Source organism: Schistocerca serialis, chromosome 3, assembly GCF_023864345.2.
Source record: "Schistocerca serialis cubense isolate TAMUIC-IGC-003099 chromosome 3, iqSchSeri2.2, whole genome shotgun sequence".
Taxonomy (NCBI): Eukaryota; Metazoa; Arthropoda; class Insecta; order Orthoptera; family Acrididae; genus Schistocerca; species Schistocerca serialis.
The window spans coordinates 308,646,592-308,664,298 of NC_064640.1; the positions used below are offsets into that span (position 1 = coordinate 308,646,592).

General features: G+C 40.4%; 1 protein-coding gene and 1 non-coding gene across 4 annotated transcripts in view; both read right to left on the reverse strand.

Moving 5' to 3' along the window:
• The window catches only part of LOC126470105 (glutamate receptor ionotropic, kainate 2-like), a 522,028-nt gene that overhangs the window by 194,612 nt on the left and 309,709 nt on the right, over window positions 1-17,707 (reverse strand). The gene's annotated exons all lie outside the window — the stretch shown is intronic.
• On the reverse strand, window positions 10,032-10,106 carry Trnal-caa (transfer RNA leucine (anticodon CAA)). Its single transcript has one exon. It is a non-coding gene; the product is annotated as a tRNA-Leu (tRNA).

Here is a 17,707-nt window from a genome sequence, read left to right on the forward strand (position 1 = left end):
CCAAACTGCCATTCCATCTATGTAGTTGCTATGTATGATGATGTTATATTTCACTACAATGTAGTCATGTGTTCCTTGAGTGCATTGCATTTTGTAGTCAGTTACTGTGCAGCAGTCCAAGCAGTAGGTCATGAGTGGATGATATGATTTACCAATTTAGAAAAAGCTGACGTACTCATGGTCTATGAAGAGTGTAGAAAGAATGCAGTTCATTCCTGTACTGTGGATGTGGCAATATATCCCAACAAATGCCAACCATCTTGGCAATTATTTATCAACCTCTTCAACCAGTTAGGTAAAAGTGGTACTGTAACACCAAGACAACACAACAGAAGGTACAAGTGACAGCAGAAGAGGGGGAAATTAATGTTTTTGCTGCTGTTGAGTTGATATGTGCTTTAGCTCCTGCGTAATCACACAAGGAAGTGACATTTGTGAGGCAAGTGTCCTATGCATTCTCCATGGACATAAGTTCCATTCCTATCACTTCTCTTTCCATCACAAGATTCATGGAAATGGTTATGAGAATTGTGTTCAGTTCTGTATATGGGCATTAGGACAGGATATCTTGTCTAGTGATGTAGACACAATTGCCCATCATAGCCAGGAAAACTGCCGAAACTTGCACTATTGATTTGTAACAATCACCCGTTGGCTTCATCTGGTGGAACATCAGTGTCCAAGGAGTGAAAAAGTGTGGTGTGGGATGATGCACCATCAGCTCATAAGACTGTTTTTCATAGGCAGACCACTGGACCTGCACAAGTATTACATATTTTACTAATAACCCATCTTCCACAGTCTTCCTTCGCAGACTACAAGGGACCTGTGGTATCAACATGATGGCTGCCCAAAAAATAGTACATGAAGTACTACAGTATGTCTTCACAAATTATTTCCAAATTGTAGGATTGGACACAGAGGACCTGTACCTTGGCCAGTCCATTCCCCGGGTTTGTAGCCTGTAGACTTTTTGCTGTGGGGAAAGCTGAAAGAGCTGCCTATGGACATACTAAATACACCTGATGATATGCAACAACATGTTACTATAGCCTGCTCAGATTTCTACATTGAATTGCTAGGATATGTGCAGCTGTCATTCCCTACCAGAATGGAAGCTTGTATTGCCTCTGCTGGTGGTCATTTTGAACAAAATCCATGACAATCAATCATCTGCTTACTGGTCAGAATCCACATAAGCAGTGTATGCACTTGTGTTGCTCTTTAGTGTGTGCTATCACAGGTATTATACCAGGGTCAGTGTGGTACCTTTTCAAAATACGATATCTCATAAACGACTTGCACTAGAATCCTGCAACGAACACCACTGACACTCTAAGTTGCCCTACCTTTAGTTTGTTAATGAGACTAGGTATTGTTTCATTTAAAAATGGCATGTTTGCACAAACAGTACACTTTCTAAACACTGTTACAAGCTGTTGATTGGCTAACAAAAAATGGCTCTGAGCACTATGGGACTTAACAGCTGTGGTCATCAGTCGATTGGCTAACAATATGAGTCCCTGACTACCAGTACATTCTGTGAAAACCACATATCTATAGCACTTTCCATTACTGCAATACTTGTGGTGAAAGTTTTAGGTGATTCAGTCTGTATTATTCTTTAATATTGCCAAGAAGATAAGGAAAATACTTGTAACATGTGATAGATGCCAAAAGGTTCAAGACAGTAATTACACATGCAGAGGATTCACACAAAAAATCATTTCAAAGAATCAATTGGTTCCGGTAGCTGTGGACATCTATGGATCATTGCCAAAAACTAAAGGAGGTTTCTGTTATATTTCTGTAATGGTAGATCTGTTCTCTAAATTTATAAAATTATACCCACTTAAGTAAGCATTAAATAAAAATGTAATTTCAATGGTTATAGATATTATTACCCAAACGAAGGAATACTCAAAGTTATCCCTTTCTATAATGTGACATAAGTCCCTTTCAAAACTTGGAAAAGGAGGAAGGAAACAAATGACATATTAATCTCAGCCTAGCACCCTTCAAATTACCATGCTGTGAAGTATATAAGGAAAATGGGTTTTCACCTATGAACTTTTATTTGAGAGGAAACCACTTAATCTGATAAGTGAACTTATTCAATAGCCTGCACACAAAAGTGTAACACCACAGGAGAGGGAAGATATTGTCAGGAAAACCATGGAGAAGCAAGGGGAAATTAGAAGGCAGAGACATGACAAGTAATGAAATGTGACTCAATTTAAAGCAGGTGATTTTGTTCTAGTAAAGATACATGAAAGTTCAAAATCTGTCAGTGGCAAACTTAAAAAATTCTTTGACATTTGTATTGGAACCATCAAAGTGCTCAAGGACTCACAGTGAAATTTTTAGAGATGGATACAAATAAAATCATGAAAATATTTTGGTTTAAAAAATGTGAGTTAAAGCCACACAACCAGGTGTCTAATGTGCCCAACTAATATACATACATAACTTCTGCTAATTTTTAGTCAAATATTTGTTTCAGATTCCGACCTTTAGTTTACTCCCCTCAGAGAGACATATATTCCTTGTATGTCATGTGTGTGGCATGCACAGATCCTCAAGCTGTTGTAGCACTGTTGCTATTTTTGTTTTCTGTGCTGCATCTTCCTTCTGTGACACAAGTCATGGGATGCCTCCTGATATTGTGTCAGACCTCTTGCAACTGTACAGAGGAACTTCATGCACAGTAACTGGAGGTGAAGATCCCCACAATCGGGATGCAACTGAGATGGAACAATAAATGATGATTATTTAAAACTTATATATAACCTTGTCTTCCACCTTAAGTCAAGTTCTACTATCTTTTCTTTTCTTTCTTTCTTTTCTTAGTATTGAATTCCAGTTCCTGATCACAATTTAATTTTGATCTTTGTAAGCAGTCTGTATAATTCCATTTACATCATCATACGTTCTTCCAATCTCTTCTTCATCTTAGAGTTAGTAGTCATATACACTTGTACTACATGGTAGATTTGGCTTAGGTCAATCTTGGCTATGACAATGTGGTCACTGAAATGGTGCTGTTTATTGTATTTCACCAATATTTTTTATTCATTAATAGTCCTTCTACTGTGTTACTCCTGTTTTGCTTTGTGTCAACAACCCTGTACTCACCTGCCACCAAATGTCAGTAACCCCACTACATCTAACTTTAATCTATCCATTGCCCTTTTCACATTCTCTGTCTATGAAATTAAGGGATCTAGCATTCCACACTCTTTCCTGCACAATGCCAGATATGTTTTTTTTCTGTAGACATCCTTCTGAATAGACCCTGCCCAGAGATCCAAACGGAGGCCTCTTTTAGCTACGGAATTTTTTTCTCAAGAGTAGGCTGTCATCATTAAGTTGTACAGTACAGCTGCACGCCCTTGGGAAATATAATGGCTGTAATTTCCTCACACCTTCTGCCATTCATAGTACCACCTAAAAAGGCTGTTACCCCTCTTTGGGAACCATATTTTAGTCTTACCTCTATAATGATACCCTTCATATGTGGTTGCACCTACAGTAAAGATATCCGTACTGTTGAAGCATTTGATTCATCACACCATGTCGTGATCCATGGTTCATGGTTTGTGGGAGGACTGTAATGCAGGATATAACACTATGAATTTGCTATGCTGACAATGTCACATACCTTTAGAAGACCAGGCAAGTATTTGGCAGTAAGGATTGTTTTTATGTATTTTCTGTGGTAAAAATTGAAGCAAAAGTAAAGTTTGCATCAGTGTTATCAGTGGGCATAGTTTTTTTTTTGTATTTTACAACCACATAAACAATGCCTTATGATTTGTTAACTCTTCAAGCCAGTAGTTTCCTACTTGCAACTAGACAACTGGTGGTAGTTTATGTGGCCAGCTGGTATACAGCTGCAGCATTTTATTTACACTGCACTAGCAAACAAATTATTTATCAAAAATTAAATAAATTTTCAGGATTTATAAAAACAGAACTTTATTACACTTTAACTACACATCATCACTTAAAATAAACTTTCAGTGTGGTACACTTTGATACAGTATTTAAAAAAAAAAAAAAAAAAAAAAAAAAAAGCCTCTGCACAGCAGTCCCTTGCTGTGAGTTTCCTGCAGTTATGTTACAAAAAAAAAATCCTAAAATTAATATATGCAACTTCCTTTACCTTTCTAATGGATTGATAAACAATATATGAATTGTACATTGAAATATTTAGTACCACTAATTTATACATATTTTCATGTACCACAGCATTTTACACATTTTTCTCTTTTCATGAGGACAGTCTGTATTTCCTGATGTCTCAAAACTTGTCCAACTCATGACAGAAATCTCTACACTTAAATGATGCCAGTTATCAGCACATCAACTTTACTTGGCATGGACTTGATAAGTTACTGGAAGACCCGAGCAAAAATATTAGGCAATGCTGCCTCTACTGCCATCCATAATTGTGAAAGTGTTGCAGGTGGAGGATTTTGTGCACGAACTGACCTCTTGATTACAGCCCATAAGTGTTCAACGGGTGACAAAATCATTCACTCAAAATGTCCAGAATGTTCTTCAAACTGATTGTGAACAATTTTTGCCTGATGAAATGGCACATTGTTGTCCATAAAAATTCCATCATTGTTTGGGAACATGAAGGCATGAATGGCTGCAGATGAACTCCAAACAGCTATAACATAACCATTTCCAGTAAATGATCAGTTTAGTTGGACCAGAAGACCCAATCCACTCCATGTAAACAAAGCTCACACCATTATTGAGCCACCAACAGCTTGCACAGTACCTCATTGACAACTGGGTCCATGGCTTCATGTGGTTTGCACCACACTCAAACCCTACCATCAGCTCTTACCAACTGAATATGGGATTCATCTGACCAGGCCATGGTTTTCCAGTCATCTAGTGTCCAGTTGACACAGTCACATGCCCACAAGATGCACTGTAGTTGATGTCATGCTGTTAACAAAGGCACTTGCATTAGTGATCTGCTGCCATAGCCAGTTAATGCCAAATTTTGCTGGACTCTCCTAATGGATGCTTCTCATCTCATACTGATTTCTTTGGTTATTTCACACAATGTTACTTGCCTGTTAGCACTTACAACTTTGTGCAAACTCCATTTCCCTCAATTGTTAAGTGAAAGCCATCAGCCACTGCATTGCCCATGGTGAGAGATGAAGCCTGAAAATTGGTATTCTTGGCACATTCTTGAGACTGTGGTTCTAGGAAATGATTTCCCTAATGTTTTCTGAAATGGAATGTCCCATTCATCTAGCTCCAACTATCATTCCATGTTTGAAATCTTTTAATTTCTGTTATATGGCCATAATCATATCAGAAACCTTTTACATGAATCCCCTGAGTACGAATGACAGCTCTGTCAATGCCATGTGTATGCGATACTGCTGCCATCTGCTGCATATTTCTATCCCGTAACTTTTGCCACCTCATTGTATGAAGAGCTCCAGTTGACAGTGACTAGTGTATTAATGATATGGTGGTGTTGGGCATGTTGAGAAAACATTATATTTGTTCTGGTGTAACCATGAGCAGCATCACGAAGATGAAGAACGCAACTGCAGAGAAGGCTGTGAGACGCCATCAGCCAATAGCAGGCTGACCAGGACCGCAACACAACAGGAGCAGTCTCTACAAGTTGTTGTTGTTGTTGTGGTCTTCAGTCCTGAGACTGGTTTGATGCAGCTCTCCATGCTACTCTATCCTGTGCAAGCTTCTTCATCTCCCAGTACCTACTGCAACCTACATCCTTCTGAATCTGCTTAGTGTATACATCTCTTGGTCTCCCCCTATGATTTTTACCCTCCACGCTGCCCTCCAATACTAAATTGGTGATCCCTTGATGCCTCAGAACATGTCCTACCAACTGGTCCCTTCTTCTGGTCAAGTTGTGCCACAAACTTCTCTTCTCCCCAATCCTATTCAATACTTCCTCATTAGTTATGTGATCTACCCATCTAATCTTCGGCATTCTTCTGTAGCACCACATTTCAAAAGCTTCTATTCTCTTCTTGTCCAAACTATTTACCGTCCATGTTTCACTTCCATACATGGCTACACTCCATACAAATACTTTCAGAAATAACTTCCTGACACTTAAATCTATACTCGATGTAAACAAATTTCTTTTCTTCAGAAACGCTTTCCTTGCCATTGCCAGTCTACATTTTATATCCTCTCTACTTCGTCCATCATCAGTTATTTTGCTCCCCAAATAGCAAAATTCCTTTACTACTTTAAGTGTCTCATTTCCTAATCTAATACCCTCAGCATCACCCGACTTAACTCGACTACATTCCATTATCCTCGTTTTGCTTTTGTTGATGTTCATCTTATATCCTCCCTTCAAGACACCATCCATTCCGTTCAACTGCTCTTCCAAGTCCTTTGCTGTCTCTGCCAGAATTACAATGTCATCGGTGAACCTCAAAGTTTTTATTTCTTCTCCATGGATTTTAATACCTACTCCAAATTTTTCTTTTGTTTCCTTTACTGCTTGCTCAATATAGAGATTGAACAACATCGGGGAGAGGCTACAACCCTGCCTTACTCCCTTCCCAACCACTGCTTCCCTTTCATGTCCCTCAACTCTTATAACTGCCATCTGGTTTCTGTACAAGTTGTAAATAGCCTTTCGCTCCCTGTATTTTACCCCTGCCACCTTTAGAATTTGAAAGAGAGTATTCCAGTCAACATTGTCAAAAGCTTTCTCTAAGTCTACAAATGCTAGAAACGTAGGTTTGCCTTTCCTTAATCTTTCTTCTAAGATAAGTCGTAAGGTCAGTATTGCCTCACGTGTTCCAGTATTTCTACGGAATCCAAACTGATCTTCCCCGAGGTCGGCTTCTACTAGTTTTTCCATTCGTCTGTAAAGAATTCGTGTTAGTACTTTGCAGCTGTGGCTTATTAAACTGATAGTTCGGTAATTTTCACATCTGTCAACACCTGCTTTCTTTGGGATTGGAATTATTATATTCTTCTTGAAGTCTGAGGGTATTTCGCCTGTTTCATACATCTTGCTCACCAGATGGTAGAGTTTTGTCAGGACTGGCTCTCCCAAGGCCGTCAGTAGTTCCAATGGAATGTTGTCTACTCCGGGGGCCTTGTTTCGACTCAGGTCCTTCAGTGCTCTGTCAAACTCTTCACGCAGTATCGTATCTCCCATTTCATCTTCATCTACATCCTCTTCCATTTCCATAATATTGTCCTCAAGTGCATCGCCCTTGTATAGTCCCTCTATATACTCCTTCCATCTTTCTGCTTTCCCTTCTTTGCTTAGAACTGGGTTTCCATCTGAGCTCGTGATATTCATACAAGTGGTTCTCTTTTCTCCAAAGGTCTCATTAATTTTCCTGTAGGCAGTATCTATCTTACCCCTAGTGAGATAAGCCACTACATCCTTACATTTGTCCTCTAGTCATCCCTGCTTAGCCATTTTGCACTTCCTGTCGATCTCATTTTTGAGACGTTTGTATTCCTTTTTGCTTGCTTCATTTACTGCATTTTTATATTTTCTCCTTTCATCAATTAAATTCAATATTTCTTCTGTTACCCAAGGATTTCTACTAACCCTCTTCTTTTTACCTACTTGATCGTCTGCTGCCTTCACTACTTCATCCCTCAGAGCTACCCATTCTTCTTCTACTGTATTTCTTTCCCCCATTCCTATCAATTGTTCCCTTACTCTCTCCCTGAAACTCTGTACAACCTCTGGTTCTTTCAGTTTATCCAGGTCCCATCTCCTTAAATTCCCACCTTTTTGCAGTTTCTTCAGTTTTAATCTACAGGTCATAACCAATAGATTGTGGTCACAGTCCACATCTGCCCCTGGAAACGTCTTACAATTTAAAACCTGGTTCCTAAATCTCTGTCTTACCATTATATAATCTATCTGATACCTTTTAGTATCTCCAGGGTTCTTCCATGTATACAACCTTCTATCATGATTCTTAAACCAAGTGTTAGCTATGATTAAGTTGTGCTCTGTGCAAAATTCTATCAGGCGGCTTCCTCTTTCATTTCTTAGCCCCAATCCATATTCACCTACTACGTTTCCTTCTCTCCCTTTTCCTACACTCGAATTCCAGTCACCCATGACTATTAAATTTTCGTCTCCCTTCACTATCTGAATAATTTCTTTTATTTCATCATACATTTCTTCAATTTCTTCGTCATCCGCAGATCTAGTTGGCATATAAACTTGTACTACTGTAGTAGGTGTGGGCTTCGTATCTATCTTGGCCACAATAATGCGTTCACTATGCTGTTTGTAGTAGCTAACCCACATTCCTATTTTCCTATTCATTATTAAACCTACTCCTGCATTACCCCTATTGGACTTTGTGTTTATAACCCTGTAGTCACCTGACCAGAAGTCTTGTTCCTCCTGCCACCGAACTTCACTAATTCCCACTATATCTAACTTTAACCTATCCATTTCCCTTTTTAAATTTTCTAACCTACCTGCCCGATTAAGGGATCTGACATTCCACGCTCCGATCCGTAGAACGCCAGTTTTCTTTCTCCTGATAACGACATCCTCTTGAGTAGTCCCTGCCCGGAGATCCGAATGGGGGACTATTTTACCTCCGGAATATTTTACCCAAGAGGACGCCATCATCATTTAATCATACAGTAAAGCTGCATGCCCTCAGGAAAAATTACGGCCGTAGTTTCCCCTTGCTTTCAGCCGTTCACAGTACCAGCACAGCAAAGCCGTTTTGGTTATTGTTACAAGGCCAGATCAGTCAATCATCCAGACTGTTGCCCTTGCAACTACTGAAAAGGCTGCTGCCCCTCTTCAGAGTTGAGTATTGTCAATCTACTTATTTGAAATAAAACTATGAATGTTATTTGCTTGAATTGTTGAATAGCTATCCGAGAACGCAGCATCCTTTAGGCACCCTATACGAGACGAGTGGGCAGGACCCCACAATATTCTTATGAAGTGAGAGGGACAGCAGTGTTACTCCTGGTATCATGATGTGGGCAGCCATAAGCTCAGATCACAGATGATAGTGGCTGAGGGAACTCTAGTGTCACTACAATATGTTATGGGCATCCTGCTTCTTCATGTGTTACCTCGCATGCAACAGGATTGTGCTGCCATTTTTTCAAAAAGACAATGCTTGTATACACATGGCACATATGTCTATGGACTGTGTGCATGATGTTGAGGCACTGCCACAGCCAGCAAGATCCTGAGATCTGTTCCCAATAGCACATGTGTGGGACTAGCTAGGACATCAACTTCATCCCAGTGCCATTATCAGTGACATCAAAGACCAGCCACAACAGCTGTGAGCCAGCTTGCCTTAGGAGAGGATACAACAGCTTTATAACAACCTTCACAACCAAATCAGTGCATGAACCCATATTAGAGATGGTACAACTTCATTCTGATAAGTGGGCTCCTACTGCCAAGTTCTTTCTAATGGTAATATGAAAAGGATACAATGCTACTTGTCACATAGAGAGACACTGAGTCACCAACAGGCACAATGGAAAGACAGCTAAATATAAGATTTTGGCCAGAAAGGTCCTTCTTCACAAACAGAAAACACGCAGGTTGATATAAGCACGTGTTGGGCCACAGTGGCTGGAGACAGCGGTCATGTGCATGCGTGTGCATTTGTCTGAAAGCTTATGTTTGCCAGTCCTTTCATTATGCCTGTCTGTGACTCATTGCCTCCACTATGAGGTGAATATCGTAGCAATATATCTCTTTCATAATACGGTTGTTATTCTGTCCTAAAATTTCAAGTTCTTTGTAAATTTCACTCAGTTATATTATCATTGGGATAACATCACATAACTTTTAAACCTGGGAAGTTTCATTTACTTTCCTCCTGCCCTTCTGGATGCTTCAGTTTGTTTGTCAGGAAAGTTACTATTCTTTTTTAACTTTCTTAGTTTTTGCAGAAGGGTGAAAAAACTATGTAACATGTACATTAGTTGACAGACCACAATTATCCCAATGAAACTTCCTGGCAGATTAAAACTGTGTGCTGGACCGAGACTCGAACTCGGGACCTTTGCCTTTTGTGGGCAAGTGCTCTACCAACTGAGCCACCCAAGCATGACTCACACCGGGCACGGTCGACTTCCTTCCCTAATCCGATGAGACCGATGACCTCGCAGTTTGGTCTCTTCCCCCAAACAACCCAACCCATGACTCACGCCCCGTCCTCATAGCTTTACTTCTGCCAGTACCTTGTCTCCTACCTTCCAAAATTTACAGAAGCTCTCCTGCAGGAGATGAGGTACTGGAAGAAGTAAAGCTGTGAGGACGGGGCATGAGTAATGCTTGGGTAGCTCAGTCAGTACAGCACTTGCCTGTGAAAGGCAAAGGTCCCGAGTTCGAGTCTCGGTCCGGCGCACAGTTTTAATCTGCTAAGAAGTTTCATATCAGCACACACTCTGCTGCAGAGTGAAAATCTCATTCTGGCACAATTATTCCCATAGGCATTCTAGCTCATGGCTTCTTGCCTATTTCAAGGAGTTATTGTTATTATCAGTTTCCCCAATTCTTCCTTAATAGTGCAGTAATGTGGACATTCTGTGCTTTATTATCAATAGATTACTGTGGCATGATTTTATATATTACTGAAAATTGAATCTTTTCATCTATATACAATGCGGTAAGATGGTTGGTACAGTGATATTTAGAGCTCCACAAATAAACTTACATGTAGTAATTCAGCACGAAAATATGTGAAAGATGTGTGTTAAAAGCCATATTTTGTGTTAAATGCAACTTCTGGTTTAATAAGTGGTGCACAAAAGTCAACTCGAAATGGTTAAATGATGAGTTTCCTTATTTACATTAGGCATGTTAGTGTGACAAAAATGTAAAGTTAATAAACACATTAAACTTTAAAAACCAAAATTTCAAACTGCTGAACAGAGGCTTTGAAGCTCTTAAATATAAAACATCTTCCTTGAAAGAGGAAAATAGCAGATTCAGAAGCAATAAAAACTTGTGCTGATGAAAATACAGATATAGTAATCGTCCCTAAACAAAAAATGTGCATCTGTAATAATATGTGTTTAACTATAATGATGTTAACTGATGTGTCCGGCAATCTTTCAGTTAGTAAACAATGAGGAAAACCAACAGACTAATAGTGCAAAGTACAAAAATTATACAGACAGTCTTAAACAGAGGGTTAAAAATCATTTTCTATTAATGATTATTCTATGCTTAAAAGTGTCATTGCTCCAAGTTGCCCAACCAATATTCATCTAGGGATAAGGACTTAACATCCAAATAAGCATTTTCAAAATGTAATAAATGTAAAGCAAAACCAAGTGATAAATATGTAGAGAAAATACACTGCTATTCAGTGAGCAGTGTAACAGACTCTATCGAAATAAGCTTATACCTGCAGATTGTTTAGCAGACAATGGCCTACATTTTAGCAGACTAGGGTATATACAGTTCAGCAAGATGTTTATTGGCCTATGCAAAAATATAAATAATAAATAGACTCAAGTGTAAGTGATGCAGCTGATAAGGCTAAAAAAATAGTAAGTCAAAAATCATAAGGAAACCACTAGGCGATGATCTCTACATCTACATCTACATCCATACTCCGCAAGCCACCTGACGGTGTGTGGCGGAGGGTACCCTGAGTACCTCTATCGGTTCTCCCTTCTATTCCAGTCTCGTATTATTTGTGGAAAGAAGGATTGTTGGTATGCTTCTGTGTGGGCTCTAATCTCTCTGATTTTATCCTCATGGTCTCTTCGTGAGATATACATAGGAGGGAGCAATATACTGCTTGACTCGTCAGTGAAGGTATTCTTGAAACTTTAACAAAAGCCCGTACCGAGCTACTGAGCATCCCTCCTGCAGAGTCTTCCACTGGAGTTTATCTATCATCTCCGTAATGCTTTCGCAATTACTAAATAATCCTGCAATGAAGCGCGCTGCTCTCCGTTGGATCTTCTCTATCTCTTCTATCAACCCTATCTGGTATGGATCCCACACTGCTGAGCAGTATTCAAGCAGTGGGCAAACAAGTGTACTGTAACCTACTTCCTTTGTTTTCGGATTGCATTTCCTTAGGATTCTTCCAATGAATCTCAGTGTGGCATCTGCTTTACCGACGATCAACTTTATACGATCATTCCATTTTAAATCACTCCTAATGCGTACTCCCAGATAATTTATGGAATTAACTGCTTCCAGTTGCTGACCTGCTATTTTGTAGCTAAATGATAAGGAAACTTATCTACATTGAGATTGAATTGCCATTCCCTGCACCATGCGTCAATTCGCTGCAGATCCTCCTGCATTTCAGTACAATTTTCCATTGTTACAACCTCTCGATACACCACAGCATCATCCACAAAAAGCCTCAGTGAACTTCCGATGTCATCCACAAGGTCATTTATGTATATTGTGAATAGCAACGGTCCTATGACACTCCCCTGCGGCACACCTGAAATCACTCTTACTTCGGAAGACTTCTCTCCATTGAGAATGATGTGCTGCATTCTGTTATCTAGGAACTCTTCAATCCAGTCACACAATTGGTCTGATAGTCCATATGCTCTTACTTTGTTCATTAAACGACTGTGGGGAACTGTATCGAATGCCTTGCGGAAGTCAAGAAACACGGCATCTACCTGTGAACCCATGTCTATGGCTCTCTGAGTCTCGTGGACGAATAGCGCGAGCTGGGTTTCACATGACCATCTTTTTTGAAATCCATGCTGATTCCTACAGAGTAGATTTCTAGTCTCCAGAAAAGTCATTATACTCGAACATAATACGTGTTCCAAAATTCTACAACTGATCGACGTTAGAGATATAGGTCTATAGTTCTGCACATCTGTTCGATGTCCCTTCTTGAAAACGGGGATGACCTGTGCCCTTTTCCAATCCTTTGGAACGCTACGCTCTTCTAGAGACCTACGGTACACCGCTGCAAGAAGGGGGGCAAGTTACTTCACGTACTCTCTGTAAAATTGAACTGGTATCCCATCAGGTCCAACAGCCTTTCCTCTTTTGAGCAATTGTAATTGTTTCTCTATCCCTCTGTCATCTATTTTGATGTCTACCATTTTTTCATCTGTGCGACAATCTAGAGAAGGAACTACAGTGCAGTCTTCCTCTGTGAAACAGCTTTGGAAAAAGACATTTAGTATTTCGGCCCTTAGTCTGTCATCCTCTGTTTCAGTACCATTTTGGTCACAGAGTGTCTGGACATTTTGTTTTGATCCACCTACCACTTTGACATAAGACCAAAATTTCTTAGGATTTTCTGCCAAGTCAGTACATAGAACTTTACTTTCGAATTCATTGAACACCTCTCGCATAGCCCTCCTCACACTACATTTCGCTTCGCATAATTTTTGTTTGTCTGCAGGGCTTTGGCTATATTTATGTTTGCTGTAAAGTTCCCTTTGCTTCTGCAGCAGTTTTCTAACTCGGTTGTTGTACCATGGTGGCTCTTTCCATCTCTTGCTATCTTGCTTGGCACATACTCATTTAATGCATGTTGTATGATGGTTTTGAACTTTGTCCACTGATCCTCAACACTATCTGTACTTGAGACAAAACTTTTGTGTTGAGCTATCAGGTACTCTGTAATCTGCTTTTTGTCACTTTTGCTAAACAGAAAAATCTTCCTACCTTTTTTAATATTTCTATTTACGGCTGAAATCATCAATGCAGTAACCCCTTTATGATTGCTGATTCCCTGTTCTGCATTAACTGTTTCAAATAGTTCAGGTCTGTTTGTCATAAGAAGGTCTGATATGTTATCGCCATGAGTCGGTTCTCTGTTTAACTGCTCAAGGTAGTTTTCAGATAAAGCACTTAAAAAAATTTCACTGGATTCTTTGTCCCTGCCACCCGTTATGAACATTTGAGTCTCCCAGTCTATATCTGGCAAATTAAAATTTCCACCCAGAACTATAACATGGTTGGGAAATCTACTCAAAATATTATCCAAATTATCCTTCAGGTGCTCAGCCACAACAGCTGCTGAGCCAGGGGGCCTATAGAGACATCCAATTACCATATCTGAGCCTGCTTTAACCGTGACCTTCACCCAAATTATTTCACATTTCGGATCTCTGTCAATTTCCTTTGATACTATTGCACTTCTTATTGCTATAAACATGTCTCCACCTTCACTGTCCAGCCTGTCTTTGCGGTATACATTCCAGTCTGAGTTTAGGATTTCATTACTGTTTTCGTCTGGTTTCAGCCTACTTTCTGTCCCTAGTACTGTATGGGCATTGTGACCGTTTATTAATGAGAGCAGTTCTGGGACCTTTCTATAGACGCTCCTGCAGTTCACTATTAGCACATTAATATTGTTATTCCCTGTTGCATTTTGCCTACTCATACCTTGCCGCGTCTCAGGAGGCATCTTGTCGGGCCTAGGGAATGAATTCTCTAACCTAAAAAACCCACATGTGCACTCCACACATACTCCGCTACCCTTGTAGCCGCTTCTGGCATGTAGTGCACGCCTGACCTATTCAGGGGGACCCTACATTTCTCCACCCGATAGCGGAAATTTGCACCCCAGACCTCCGCAGAATCGTCTGAGCCTCTGGTTTAAGCCTTCCACTCAGCTCCAAACCAGAGGACCGCGATCGGTTCTGGGATCGATACTACAAATAGTTAGCTCTGATTCAACCCCGCGAGTGAGGCTTTCCACCTTCACCAATTCCGCCAACCGCCTGTACGAACTGAGGATGATCTCTGAACCCAGATGGCAGGAGTCATTGGTGCCGACATGAGCAACAATTTGCAGTTGGGTGCACCCAGTGCTCTCTATCGCCACCAGCAGGGCCTCCTCCACATCTCAGATGAGACCCCCCGGCAAGCAGACAGAGTGAACAATGGCCTTCTTCCCCGAACTTTCCGCCATTTCCCTAAGGGGCTCCATCACCCGCCTAACGTTGGAGCTCCCAATAACTAATAAACCCCTCCCCCCATGTGCCTGCTCGGACCTTGCTGAAGGAGTGGCCACATGTCCCCTCACAGGCAGAGCAGGCGATGCCACACTGCCAGCCTCCACATTGACCCTCCGCCTCGTACGCTGTGAACGCCACTGAACCCGCCACTCCCCTTGGGGAGAGGGTAGCCCAAACGCGCTCGGTACCAGCGAAGATGTCTCGACAGCAGAGACAGTGGGTGAAGCATGTAACACCTGGAGTGTACCATGGGACGCACCAGACTCCCCACTGCCGCTACACTCCGAGGCAGCAGCCTGAAGATGGCTGACCGCGGCCATCAACACATTCAGCTGTTCGCGAACAGTGGCCAGCTCCTCCTGCGTCCGTACACAGCAGTCACACATCCTACCCATCCTAAGAAATCAATTTACTGTAGAGAGTTAATCAACTTTTAACTAGACTGCTAATTCACTAAAGGCGGCTGATTGTTGACTAAACTGTGGTATCTAGCCACTTCTTGTAGAAAACAATGAAAATAGCAATACCTGTTTCTGGACTGTATTGAAAACAAACACTATCACTACTGGCACTATGGTTGACTAAAGGGACTCTCTCTATTCAAAACAACACGAAATCTATGGAACCCCATTACTAGCACTGGAGAATTAAAGCTTCCCAAAAGCAAAAACACACAGAAGAAGAAGTGACAAGTAAGAAAAATACAGTTAATACTTAAATTAAGGTACCTCGGTGCACAGCAGACGTGAAGCAGATGGCAGTTACGATGACACTGACACTACTGGCACTATGGCTGACTAAAGGGACTCTCTCTGACTGTATTCAAAACAACACGAAATCTATGGAACACTATTACTAGCACTTGAGAATTAAAGCTTCCTAAAAGCAAAAATACACGGAAGAAGAAAAATGCAGTTAATACTTAAATTAAGGTAGCTCGCTGCACAGCAGACGTGAAGCGGACGACATTGACACTACTGATAAAGCATATTGTTGATGCAATTGAACATAAATTACTTACATACAAATCGCCTAAATGACAGACAAACTGCATTTCATAATCTATGATTTTTTTCTGTGAGAAGGGAAAAATATCAGAGCTCATTACCTAAACAAACATTGGTGTAGAAAAGATTGCATACAAATCCTTAATAAACTAAAGCAGTAGGTATATCGTAAGCAGTAGCTTTTATAAAAGAACAGCACCTGGGTGAGGAGTGAGTGCTTCTATGTGCTGCTTTAAATCTCTTTACTTATGAAGAAACATACAATTTTAATTATCTGAATGATGTGAGTATATTTGATGGTTACTGTAGAGAATTAGAGGGGCAACATGCTGTTATAATTTCAACACATATAATGCCAGAATTATTAGTAGAAGCCAACCTCGGGGAAGATCAGTTTGGATTCCGTAGAAACACTGGAACACGTGAGGCAATACTGACCTTACGACTTATCTTAGAAGAAAGATTACGGAAAGGCAAACCTACGTTTCTAGCATTTGTAGACTTAGAGAAAGCTTTTGACAATGTTGACTGGAATACTCTCTTTCAAATTCTAAAGATGGCAGGGGTAAAATACAGGGAGCGAAAGGCTATTTACAATTTGTACAGAAACCAGATGGCAGTTATAAGAGTCGAGGGACATGAAAGGGAAGCAGTGGTTGGGAAGGGAGTAAGACAGGGTTGTAGCCTCTCCCCGATGTTGTTCAATCTGTATATTGAGCAAGCAGTAAAGGAAACAAAAGAAAAATTCGGAGTAGGTATTAAAATTCATGGAGAAGAAATAGAAACTTTGAGGTTCGCCGATGACATTGTAATTCTGTCAGAGACAGCAAAGGACTTGGAAGAGCAGTTGAATGGAATGGACAGTGTCTTGAAAGGAGGATATAAGATGAACATCAACAAAAGCAAAACAAGGATAATGGAATGTAGTCTAATTAAGTCAGGTGATGCTGAGGGAATTAGATTAGGAAATGAGGCACTTAAAGTAGTAAAGGAGTTTTGCTATTTGGGGAGCAAAATAACTGATGATGGTCGAAGTAGAGGGGATATAAAATGTAGGCTGGCAATGGCAAGGAAAGCATTTCTGAAGAAGAGAAATTTGTTAACATCCAGTATTGATTTAAGTGTCAGGAAGTCATTTCTGAAAGTATTCGTATGGAGTGTAGCCATGTATGGAAGTGAAACATGGACGATAAATAGTTTGGACAAGAAGAGAATAGAAGCTTTTGAAATGTGGTGCTACAGAAGAATGCTGAAGATTAGATGGGTAGATCACATAACTAATGAGGAAGTATTGAATAGGATTGGGGAGAAGAGAAGTTTGTGGCACAACTTGACCAGAAGAAGGGATCGGTTGGTAGGACATGTTCTGAAGCATCAAGGGATCACCAATTTAGTATTGGAGGGCAGCGTGGAGGGTAAAAATCGTAGAGGGAGACCAAGAGATGAATACACTAAGCAGATTCAGAAGGATGTAGGTTGCAGTAGGTACTGGGAGATGAAAAAGCTTGCACAGGATAGAGTAGCATGGAGAGCTGCATCAAACCAGTCTCAGGACTGAAGACCGCAACAACAACAACATAATGCCAGAAGTAACTCTGCTGTACAACAGAAACTAAAAGAAAATACTATGATATTTGCTCATTTTAATGTAAATGTAATGAACGAATTCAGTGAATCAGCAGATTTATTGAACTGATTCAAGGATGCGGAAAACTGTTTCAAATGGCTCTGAG